Source organism: Stenella coeruleoalba, assembly GCF_951394435.1.
Source record: "Stenella coeruleoalba genome assembly, chromosome: 2".
Lineage (NCBI taxonomy): Eukaryota > Metazoa > Chordata > Mammalia > Artiodactyla > Delphinidae > Stenella > Stenella coeruleoalba.
Window position 1 is genome coordinate 28,130,427 of NC_137147.1, and position 12,273 is coordinate 28,142,699.

The window sequence follows — 12,273 nt, forward strand, 5'->3', positions numbered from 1 at the left end:
TGGTAGGTTAGTTACATTTCTCAACCTTGGAGAAGTGGCCCTCTGTAGGGGATGTCCAGATGTCCCAGCAGTACATTCCCCTCTCATCACGCAAGGGCCAGGGACCATCTGGTCACAGGGTAGATTCTGACTTGTGTTTGCAGACTCAGTTCCACAGGCTGTGAGACTGTAGTTTTCTTGCTTCTGGTGTCTGCCCCCTGGTGGGTGAGGCTGGGTCTTGGCCCTCTGGTGGGCAAGGCCGAGTAAAGGGGCATGTCTAGAGGTGGCTGTGGGATCAGGAAGTCTTTAGGCAGCCTGTCTGCTGATGGGTGGGGTTGTGTTCTTGCCCTGTTGGCTGTTTGGTCTGAGGCATCCCAGCACTACAGGCTGTTGGGTAGGGCTAGGTCTTGGTGATAATGACCCAAGCAAGATGTCAGCCTCCAGCAAGAGTTCACACTGATGAATACTCCCCGATATCTCTGCCACCAGTGTCAATGTCCTCAAGGGGAGCCAAAGCCACCCCCACCCCCACCCCCGTCCTCCCCAGGAGACCCTCCAAGACCAGCAGGTAGGTCTGGCCCAGGCTCCTATGAAGTCATCACTGCTTTTGCCCTGGGTCCCATTGCGTGCAAGACCTTGTGTGCACCCTCCAAGAGTGGAGCTCCTGTAATTAAGCCCCACTGCCCCTCAAAGCCAAATGCTCTGAGGGCTCCTCCTCCAGACATCAGACCCCGCAGGCTGGGGAACCCGATATGGGGCTCAGAATGCTCACTCCCATGGGAGAACTTCTGCAATATAACTATTCTCCAGTTTGTGGGTTACCCAGCTGGGGAGTATGGGATTTGATTATATCGCAAGTGTACCCCTCCTACCGTCTCGTGGTTTCTTCTTTATGTCTTTGGATGTAGATTATCTTTTTGGTAGGTTCCAGTCTTTTTCATCAATGGTTGTTCAGCAGTTAGCTGTGATTTTACTGTGCTCATGAGAGGAGGTGAGCTCAAGGTCCTTCTACTCTGCCATCTTGTCCTCCCATCCTCTAAATTCTTACTTTCTTAAAGCTTTTCTTTCAGGATTTTGGCAAATAAGTCCACTTTATTTCACACAATTTTTGCTTAAATTGGAAGCACTATTATATACAAGATAAGCATACAGTGTAAAATATACCCAGGATGGGAGTTTTCAATACATACCAAGGTAGAGTGGAAAGTTAGAATAAGAAAGACTTACTCTACAAAAAGGGCATTTAGAAGTACGTGAATAAATGTCTATTCTCCTGTTGGTTAAACCTCTCCCCAATGCTAGCTTCCAGAAATCCTCACTTTCATCATAAAAAAAATGTATAAGATGTAAATGAAAAGGCTCATTTTAAGTTTACCACATAAAGCTGTCATAAATCCCTGACTTTTCCTTTCACATACGTTTTTCTTATTCAAGCACTGTAACTGCTCAATGTAGTTTACCCATCCCTCTTTTCAGAGAGGAAGGAACCGAGGCTTAGTACAGCTACTTGCTCAAGTTATTAAGCTGCAGAGCCAGCATTCCCACCCACAGAGCAGGCTGGCATGAATAGTAATTACATCTCCCTAGGTCTGATCTTGAATCATCAGGATTCAAGAATTAAGAATTCCTTTTCCCCAATTCCAGCTCATTTCAAGAAGCCAAGAAATTACCAAATGTTTGCTTAGGTTAACCTTAGGGTTCCTCCAACTTGAAGATTCCAGGACTGTAAAATCTCTAAGAAACTAGACAACTATTTACTGTCCTTTATATTTGTTAGTTTTCTTAGAAACTGATGGCACTGGCTCCATTTCTGATATCCTTACCTAATGAAAATTTTAAAAAATTTAGTATATGAACATGTGTACCAAACAAGGGAAAAAATCAGATATACTATACTTTAGACATTTTTGCAAATCTGTAATAACAATTTAGAGAAGGGAGCTGCCACCTCTCTTACAGTTTAATAGATACCTCTAGATCACCATTTCTCATGCTCGTGGTTATCTGTGATGTTTCATTTTAGTCATTTCAATGATAATTTTTAAAAAATTAACACATGTATTTTCTGGAACAAATCAGTATCCATATTATAACTGAGTTCTACCACACAATTTTGATGCCCAGTTTGTGGTTTGTATGTTTGCTGTATAAACAAAAGAGAGATGAGTAGGATGCAGCAGAATAGGCAGGATGACCTCAAAAGAATCTGTATTGGAGCACTCAGTACCATAACGAGTGTATTAGGTGGATCTCACCTTTAACACAGCAACTTGCTATGTACGTTAGCTGGAAACGTGATGGCAAATATACAATTAAAATTTTCTATTCCCAATTCAAGTTACCCACTTAACAGATTTCAAAAACTACAATTCAAATATTTTTTTACATTAACAGCTTCATTGAGATGTAATTCACATACCATACGGGTCACTCACTTCAAAAGTACAACTAAATTTTTTTAGTGTATTCACAGTTATGCGACCATAACCACAATCAATTTTACAACAATTTCTTCACCCCAAAACAGAAACCTATTAGTAATCACTCCCCATTTCCTCCCAAACCTTCCACTGACCAAGCCTAGGCAACCACTAATCTATTTTTTGTCTCTATGGATCTCCCTATTCTGGACATTTCATATAAATGGAATTATATATGTAATCTTTTGTGTTTGGCTGCTTTCACGTAGCATACTGTTTCCAATGTTCATCCTTGTTATAGCATGTACCAGTACTTAATTTCCTTTTATTGTCAAATAATATTCTATTGCATGGATATACATTTTATTTGTCCATTTATCAGTTGACGGTCATTTGGGTTGTTTTCACAATTTGGCTATCATGAATAATGCTGCTATAACATTCATGTACAAATTTTTTTTAATTAATTAATTTATTTATTTTTGGCTGTGTTGGGTCTTTGTTGCTGTGTGCGGGCTTCCTCTAGTTGCGGCGAGTGGGGGCTACTCTTTCGTTGTGGTGCGCAGGCTTCTCATTGCAGTGGCTTCTCTTGTTGCGGAGCACGGGCTCTAGGCACGCGGGCTTCAGTAGTTGTGGCATGCAGGCTCAGGAGTTGTGGCTCACGGGCTTAGATGCTCCGCGGCATGTGGGATCTTCCCGGACCAGGGCTCGAACCCATGTCCCCTGCACTGGCAGGAGGATTCTTAACCACTGCGCCACCAGGGAAGCCCCATGTACAAATTTTTGTGTGGACATATGTTTTCACTCTTTAGGGTATACATCTAGGAATGGAAATGATAGGTGATACAGTAACTGTGTTTAACCTCTTGAGGAATTACCAGGCTATTTTCCAAAGTGGCTGCACCATTTTACAATCTCACCAGTAGTGCATGAGGGATCCAATTTCTCCCTATCCTCTCCTTTTAAAATACACCTTTTTTTATTACAGCCATCCTAGTGAGTGTGAAGTGGTAACTCACTGTAGTTCTGAGTTGCATTACCTGATGGCTAATGATGTTGAGCACCTTTTCATGTGCTTATATGCCATTTGTACATCTTTTTTGGAGAAATGCTTATTCAGATCGTTGGCCCATTTTTAAATTGAGTTGTCTTTTTACTATTGAGTTGTAAGAATTCTTTATATATTCTAGATACGAGTCCCTTACCAGATATAAGATTTGCCCAAACTTTCTCCCTTTCTGTGTTATCTTTTTATTTGCAACACAAATCTTATCTTCTTCTGAATAAGCCAACTCTAACTCTACAAAATTATCAAACAATACCTCACTGAAATTGGCATTCAAGGACTTCTGGCCAGTTTTGGTTGAATATGAGATCTGATTATCATAAACTGCTTCACAATGCCTTCACATCACAAATACTACCTTGTATGATATTCTCTACATTGCTATTACTAAAGTTAAAATATAGAAACAGATTATATATAATAGTGAATCCAAAGCTAAATCTTTCCACTATTCAGATCAACATTAAGTATTTCATTTCAGTAAAAGAACATCTCTACAACATAATATGAATGTTAATTTGGATTTTCTTGGGTTTTGGTATGGTTTACGTCTATATACTTACTCATAAAGATATAAATCCATGGTAACAACGGACATAACACTGATAACCTAAACTGTATTATATACATGGTTCCTATGGCCATCAAAACATATTAGATTGCTTAAGAAAACAACCTTGCTTCAGCATATATTTTTAAAAATTCCACTGACCCTACCATTGCTAGTACTAAATTATTTGTAAATTTGTTTTGATTTTATAGTTGATTAAAAGGTATAGGGGTTCAACACAGGAGGGATAAGGATTACCTAGCTTTTTTTTTTTTTTTGCGGTACACGGGCCTCTCACTGTTGCAGCCTCTCCCGTTGCGGAGCACAGGCTCCGGACGCACAGGCCCAGCCGCTCCGCAGCATGTGGGATCCTCCCGGACCAGGGCACAAACCCGTGTCCCCTGCATCGGCAGGTGGACTCTCAACCACTGTGCCACCAGGGAAGCCCGATTACCTAGCTTTTCGTTTGAGTATATTTAAAGTATTTATGATAAAAATAATGTACCAGTATGGGGTTGGGGGGGAGTGTCCAATGCAATGTCTTTCCTTCAAATGCAATTTACATGACACTAGAGTGAAAGACACTGCTTTACTCAAAGAGAAGCTATTTTCAAGATAATTATGGGTCTCAGACGAAATTTCTTCCCAGGCTTTCTTATATTAATTAAGATAAGAGATTAGAGATGCGATACCAAGCAGTCGCCTACATCACCCAAAGTCCTTTAATTGGACAGTAATATTTGCTCATTTTTATTTTGTATCTTTACCCAGACAAAATTTGTATTCTTATTTCCTTCTAAATAGAAAAATTACTAATTTAGCTCCATAAAAAATAAAAGAGATAATGATATTTAACTATCAGCAACAAAGGCCAGGCACATCAAATCCTATTTTCCACAAATCATAACATAAATAAGGAATCTTGGCTCCGGATGAAGAGTTCATAACAAAACTAACTGATCTCAGAAACCGAAGGATTGGTCTAAGTATACTGTTCAGACCTTTTCTCCCTCTACCCTTGGCAACAACTAAATTTTACTATGTGCATGGTTCCCTATGGCCATGAAAGCATATTAGACTGCTTAAAGGAACAATCTTGGTCTAGCACATATTATATTTTTTAGAAATCCACTGACCCTACCACTGTTATTATTGAATATATTACCCCATAGTCAGCCTAAGGGTTAAAAAAAATGCACGCAACACAAACCTTTGCAATGAACCAAAGCAAAGAACACAAGAAGCCCTGAAAAGTTCTGGGAATAAGTAACAACAGCAAAGTTGATTTAGGACAACAGCAATCTCTATGGCCATCCTGAAAACAACTCTCTTTCTTGTTTTTAGCCAAATAAATCCTGGGAACTGAAGTTTGATAAACTGTATTCTTTTTATACAGTACACTCAACATCATCCAGCAAATTATGCATTAACACTAAGGAGCTGAACAAGTTTAATAAAGAAGTTGAGATGTTTAAAAAAAAAAAATCCAAGGTCTCTAAAGCAGGAATCTAAATTCTGCCTCTGACTCGTTGGTTGAGACCTGGGCAAGCTATTCATCTTCTTGGCCCTCGGAAACTTATCTGAAATACAGAAATGAAATAGGTCTACCCTAAGATTATTTATATATCAGGCAATAGAAATAATTACAAAATTCTTCAGAAACAAAGTTCTGCATAAGTGCTTAAGAAACAAGTAAATCTATCAAACGCTTAATATACTATAAAAGGTTAAGAAATCTGCTTTTTGTTACTGAGTCCAAATTTCCTATAGAGCAGTGGTTTTCAAACTTTTGACTGCAACCCACAGTAAGATACATTTTCCATCATAACCCAGAGAATGAAACACACACAGAGATACACACAAATAACATATTTTCATAAAACAATAAAATACTAACATATAATAATCTCATGCACTTTGAATTTATTTTTAAATGATAAGATCCACGAAAATGTTCTCACAGCTATTAACAGGTTATGTCCCACAGATAGAAAAACACTGTAAAGTATTTTCAAGTGTCTAAAATGCATATGTTTAACACAGAATCAGTCTTAAAATATAAAGCCATAGATATAAACCTGCTATAAGTATATATTACAAACAATCAGCAGTTACCATTGATAAAAGTCTTGGTGAAATTGAGATTACTTAAACCTCAAACCTCCTTGAGGTCTGCAAAGGAAAATACTACACACTAGGCAAAGAAAGACAAAGTAGTTTTTCTAATTAACCAGTCTTTGGTCCCACACCCTAATGAAGAACTCTCATATACTAGACAGAATTAGTGGTAACACCATTTCCCTAGAGTAGGTATGGCCTAAAACCAATGAAGGCTACATGAAGAAATACTGGGAGGGAAAAACCAATCCAAAGTAAACTAAGCAAGCAACAGGGGAACAGAGCTGATACAGGTCTCTTGCCTTAGTCCTGACTACCATACAGAAGGGAGTGTATTCCAAACAGAAAGATGACCGGGGCTTTAATACTCTGCATCATGAAAGAAACAGAACAGCATTGTGCCAACCTCCAAAAAGCAATGTGATTCCACCCTAGAATACAAAGCCCAGAATACCAGTATTGCTCTTATCCTCTTGAGGGAGGTAGAAAATGCCTTGACCTTGACCCGGTTTTGGAAAGAAGGGGAAGACTGAGGGAGGCTTGAGAAAAAAGAGGGAAGAAACTGAGAAACACTGTGCTCCCCCAATTGGTCACTATTCATAAAGGTTAAAATAAAGCACATAATTTCAACCAAGAGGACTAGTCTCTCTTACCATGGGCCAATCTGCTTCTCAGCTCCCCCGAAACCTGTGGCTGACCACAGATACAGACAGGAACAAAACTCAGTTAATACTTAAAAAACGCAAACAAAATTCTACTAATGTTAGTGAATTCCAAAGACCAAAAATTAAAATTTAAAAAAGAGCAGTTTAAGTTTTGGCATAAAATGGTAGTGAAAGGAACAGAAAAACCAAGTAACTTTTTTTTTTTTTTTTTTTGCGGTATGCGGGCCTCTCACAGTTGTGGCCCCTCCCGTTGCGGAGCACAGTGCGCAGGCTCAGCGGCCATGGCTCACGGGACCAGCCGCTCCGTGGCATGTGGGATCTTCCCGGACCGGGGCACGAACCCGTGTCCCCTGCATCGGCAGGCGTACTCTCAACCACTGCGCCACCAGGGAAGCCCCCCAAGTAACTTTTTAATATCATATCTAGTATATGATATAGCATGAGAGTTAATTAAATTCTAATGAAAAAGTGGTAACGGGTACTGATAAAAGACATTTGGAATACAGAACTGTGAAGCCAGAATGAATCTCAGAAACCGTAGCATTCATCCTGCGCGCGCTTTCCCTCTTCTCTTCACAGGATCTTCTGGGGTGCTCCATTCCTATAGCCCTGATTTTTATTCCGGTCACCTCCCCATTTCTCTGCAATCCTTCAGAGACAAATTTAAGCCAATGATCTTCATGCTGCTAAATTTAATGGATACTTTGCTGCCCTAATCTTACTTGACCTTTGCAAGGGACAGCTATTATTTTTGACTGTTCCACATTCATTCCCCCGTTTGGGTGACAGGATCCACATTTTGTTGGGGGATCTATCCCTCCCCCACTGGATACATTCTGAGTGCGATTATAGATTAAGGTGTTCTTTTCTATCCTGACCAACTGCTGGATACCCAACCCATGATGAACAAATCAGATACTTTTCCTCAGAACGTGAATTCTAAAAGAAGTAACTAAGGTGAAAACTGCTGTAGCAGCCCATTCACTCCAGTACTGCAATTAGCAGCCTCCCCTTGGGGCTGCTCAGATTCCTGTCCTTTTCAAAGCCAGGGCCTTCAGCATTTCCTTTGATCCTGTCAGCTGCCCACATCCTTGTCATAAATTCCTCTTCTCCTCAAGTAAATTGGTCATTTGCAACCAGAGCCATAACTGATATTTTCCCTTAGAAGTACTGCCTCCTTCCTCAAACACTTTACTTACTCTCTTTTGCTTCTAAGATACTTCTTATTTTAATCCTACCTCATTGGCCATTCCTCCAGTTTCCTTCGATAACTCCTATATTCCTCCTCCACTCATCCTCTAAATATTAATGTTCTTCAGGATAGTTTGCAGGCCAGGCCCTCTTCTCTTGCTAGACTCTCTTCCTAGTGTGAACTCATGGCTTTAAATGATACGGTCTCCAAAATTTTTATCTATAGCCCAGATATCTCCTCTGAGCTGCAAACTTGTACATAGGAAGGATTGCTTACTTGACATCTCTACCTCATGTTTTGATATCTCAAATTTAACATGTTCAAAATGAATTTTCTCCCAAGCCTATTTCCCATCCTCCCCTGCCAGCCCCTCTGACCACAACCCTCCATTCAAGGGAGGATCACCATTCACCCCATTTAGAAGTCACTTTTATTACTTTATTTCCTTTGTTCCCAGTATCCAGTCCAGCTGCAAGTCTGGACTTGATTCTGTCTCCAAAAGAGATCGCAAATCCACCTACTTCTATCTCTACTGCCACTACTCTACTCCAGGCCACCATCAACCTTGCCTTAAAGTACTGTTACTGTCTCCTAACTGGTCTCCCTGCTTCTATACTTTGCCTCCCTCCATTCTCTTCACATCCCTTAATATCATCTTAAAATGTGAATTTTCACATTTTTTTTTCACGTGGCTTCCCAATGCATCTAGAAAAAATCCAAACTCCTTATCCTGGCCTATAAGGACCTATGTGATCCATTCCTGCCTCCATTCAACCTCCAGCCAGATGACTCTCCCTTAGTTCCTTGAACATATTAAGCTCTTTCCTATGTTAGGGATTTGCACACATCATTTCCTCTACTTAGGAATGCTTTCTCTTCCATTGCTCTTTTTCATTCTTCAGGGCTCTACTTAACTATCAACTCATGCAGAAACGCTCTGCCTGATAACCTTATCCAAGGAAGGTTCCTCATACCCCCACTTTTATTTTCTATCTCTGCTGTCTCCATTACAGCACTTACCACAATTTCTAATTCTTTTGTTTTGATACAGTATTCACTTTTTGTCTGGCTACCCCCTAAATTGTAAGCTCCATAAACAAAGGCAAGAACTAGCCTGTCTTGTTCACTACTGTATCTCCCAGAACCCAGAACCCATCACCTAGTGCCTGGCAAAGTATTGTAGGTAATTCATAAGGAATTTAGGTCTCCAAGAGTCATTTCTGATACTGTGAAGCTCTGAGACTGTCTTTACTATGAGTTTAAAGGGCTTTTATACAAACTTCCTGTAAGCAGCTAGTAGGCACTGAACAAATATTTGTATAACGAATGAATGACTCCGTGAATCATACCCAAATTTTTGTCTCTATTTCTGACCTCTCTCTGTACTCCAAACTTTCATTTCTAACTGCTTGCTAAGTAACCCCATGTGGATATCTACCTCAATTTTAACAATGTCCAAAATCCAGACTGTCACCTTCCCCACCAAACCTGTTCTTCTTCCTGTATTATCCATTTCAGTTATTGCCCAATTGTTCTCCCACTCAGCTACAAATTCTAGGTCTTGAACAATCTCTCTCATCCTCCATATTTAAATAATCCCAGTGGTTCTGATTCCTCCAAATTTACTCCTACCATAATGCCCTGTTTAGGTTTTTCATTATCTTTCAACTACACTATGAAAATAGGCTTCTAACTGGCCACCTTGCCCTTAAAATTCCCCTTTCCATTCCAACTTTTTTTTTTTTTTTTTTTTGCGGTACGCAGGCCTCTCACTGTTGTGGCCTCTCCCGTTGCGGAGCACAGGCTCCAGACGCGCAGGCTCAGCGGCCATGGCTCACGGGCCCAGCTGCTCCGCGGCATGGGGGATCTTCCCGGACCGGGGCACGAACCCGTGTCCCCTGCATTGGCAGGTGGACTCTCAACCACTGCGCCACCAAGGAAGCCCTCCATTCCATCTTTTATGCAGCCACTCATCTTTCCAAAACACAGAAATGCTTACGTCACTTCCCTTACCCAAAGTTCAGGGCTTCAGAATTAACAGTCAAATCCCTAAGCATGGCATTTTAAATATTCAACAATATGTCCTCAAATACTGTTCCAACTGCAGCATCCACTATATTCCTCAATGAACCCTTTTCTCCAGTACACACTGGACTGGCTACTAAATGAACACTCCAACCTATTTTAGTGCTCAAGGTCCCTTTCCCTTGTGATAGTTCTCCAGTAATAAGACCCTCCAGTAATAAAACCCTCCAATCCAGCTGTGATCTTTTGAAATCCTTTCCAGTCCTTAAAATCCAACTCATACGCCATCCTCCATGAAGACTCCTTTCCCTCCAGTCAGAACAAATCTGTCCTTCCCTTGGTGTTCTCACAACACAGTTTAACCTCTCTTTAGCAATTATTTCAGCCTGCCTTGGGAGTTAGTTGCATATCTTTCTCACTGGTTAAGGTTCATTGAATTTATCATTCTTCTCCCATCCTTCTCCCTTCTCCACCGATGCTTTGCACAAACTAAGCATTCAGGAAATATTTGCTGAATGAATAGGTAACCCCCTTCATTTACAGAGGGGAAAAAAAGTCCAAAGCTAGACATTAACTTGCCCAAAATTAGACCTCTACTTAGATGTAAAACTTAAAAAACTAGAACCTAAATCTTCTGACTGCGAGTTTAGTTGACCTTGTCTCACACGAAGATAACACAAAGTGGAATTTCTCACTCTCTAAAAATAACAAAATGCCCCTGGCTTTATTTTAAAATGTTTCTTTCATTCTCTTTGCAAATATGCTGTGTTGGTCCTTGTGCCAAAGTGAGGAAGAAATACAAATTCTTAAGTTCCAAGTTAATAATATTTAACTTTCAAATGGTTCCTAAATGCGTTTCAGAGCCTCATGAGCAAGTGAGATAAACTTTAATAAACTAACTGAATTCTTTTCTCTGAAGAAACTTCAACCTGCGAAATGCATAAGGCTGTAGACTCTCACAGCCCACACCCTCGCCTTGAAATGACACGCAAAGGAGAAACCAGTGGCCCAGACCCTCCGAGTCGGCAGCCTTCCTTCTTCTAGACCGAGAAAGTAAGCGGACGTACCAAAGAAGAGGGTAGGTCTGGGCTGAAATGTCCAGGGCAGAGTCGCCTTGACATCCTCGTTCCCCCATTACAACAGCCTAGTGAAGGGCCCCAAGGTCCGCAGGCAGGCCTCGCGGAGGGTGCAGTCCAGGAGCCCCCGCCGCGGGGACTCGCTGACTCTTTCTCCAGGTTGGTCTTGTCCCCATGCCCCTGGCCCCGAAACCAAGCGAAGGAGCCGAAACATATGCCCCAAAAGCCCGCGAGAAGAGCCGAAGCCGTAGGGCTTCAGACCGGCCGCTCCAGATCCGGGTGGGGTGCCCCGGGGCGGTTTCCCTGTCCTCTCCGGGGGCAAACTCGGCCCAAGCCCCTGAGTAGCCAGCACTGGCTCCCTCCCTCTCGGGGACCACCTAGCCGAGCGGGTCGATCAGGCCCACCCCGGAGCTCACCTTTCCGTCCCGGGCAGCCGTCCGTCCGTCAGTTGGTCCCGAATTCTGTCCACACAGAGCGTCTTCCGGCTCCCGCCGGAAGCAGCTCGAGCGCGGGACAGGAAGTTTGGCCGCCCCCCACACACACACACCCACTCGCTCGCCTCCGAGCCGGGCTGCGGAAGTCCCGCAGGAGGTTCCGCCCCGGGGGCCGCTGGCCTGCGCGGCCAGGAAGGCTTGTTTCGGAGAGGGAAGGCACTGCGGTCTCCTGCCTCCCACTCATTCCCTCTCGGCCTTTGTAGCTCCGTGGTCTGCGAAGCCCGAAAAACGGGGTCAGTCAATTCTAGGCGTGACGTCACTGCTTCCCTACTGCAGCGGATGGGGTAGTTATCTCCTGTCAGCTGAGATCAGTACACGTTGCAATGGATGCAAGCGAGAAAGAAAAGATCACTACTTAAAACATTTATCAAAGTTCTTAGTGAAGAGGACCTCGAAGCTTCACTGCCCGAGAAGGGAACTTGCAGAATCTAGTTCTGCATTGCATACCAGGTGGGGTAAGAATTGAGACTCCGGTGTAGAACTTTTTTTTGGAAGGTGAAGTCCCTGGAGTCTGCGTTCCGTCAGTACAGTAGGATGTAAAGAGCTCTCCGATGTCCACACCGGTGCTAGAACACTTGAGTTTCGGGCTAGATGCCGCAACTTGTTAGAGCTTTATGTGTTTGACTGACTTTGTAAAATTACTAATTTTTGAATACTTGCTGCGTGCCAAAGGATGAAGGAGGGACTG

At 42.2% G+C, this 12,273-nt stretch overlaps 1 protein-coding gene across 3 annotated transcripts in view; it reads right to left on the bottom strand.

Moving 5' to 3' along the window:
* Positions 1-11,784, bottom strand: part of ZNF410 (zinc finger protein 410) — a 40,703-nt gene extending 28,919 nt beyond the window's left edge. For all 3 annotated transcript variants that reach the window (XM_079914712.1, XM_079914713.1, XM_079914711.1), the window contains exon 1: positions 11,508-11,784. The gene's annotated coding sequence lies outside the window, so the exon portion shown is untranslated. The remainder of the gene's footprint in view (positions 1-11,507) is intronic.
* Positions 11,785-12,273: the final 489 nt, after the last annotated feature.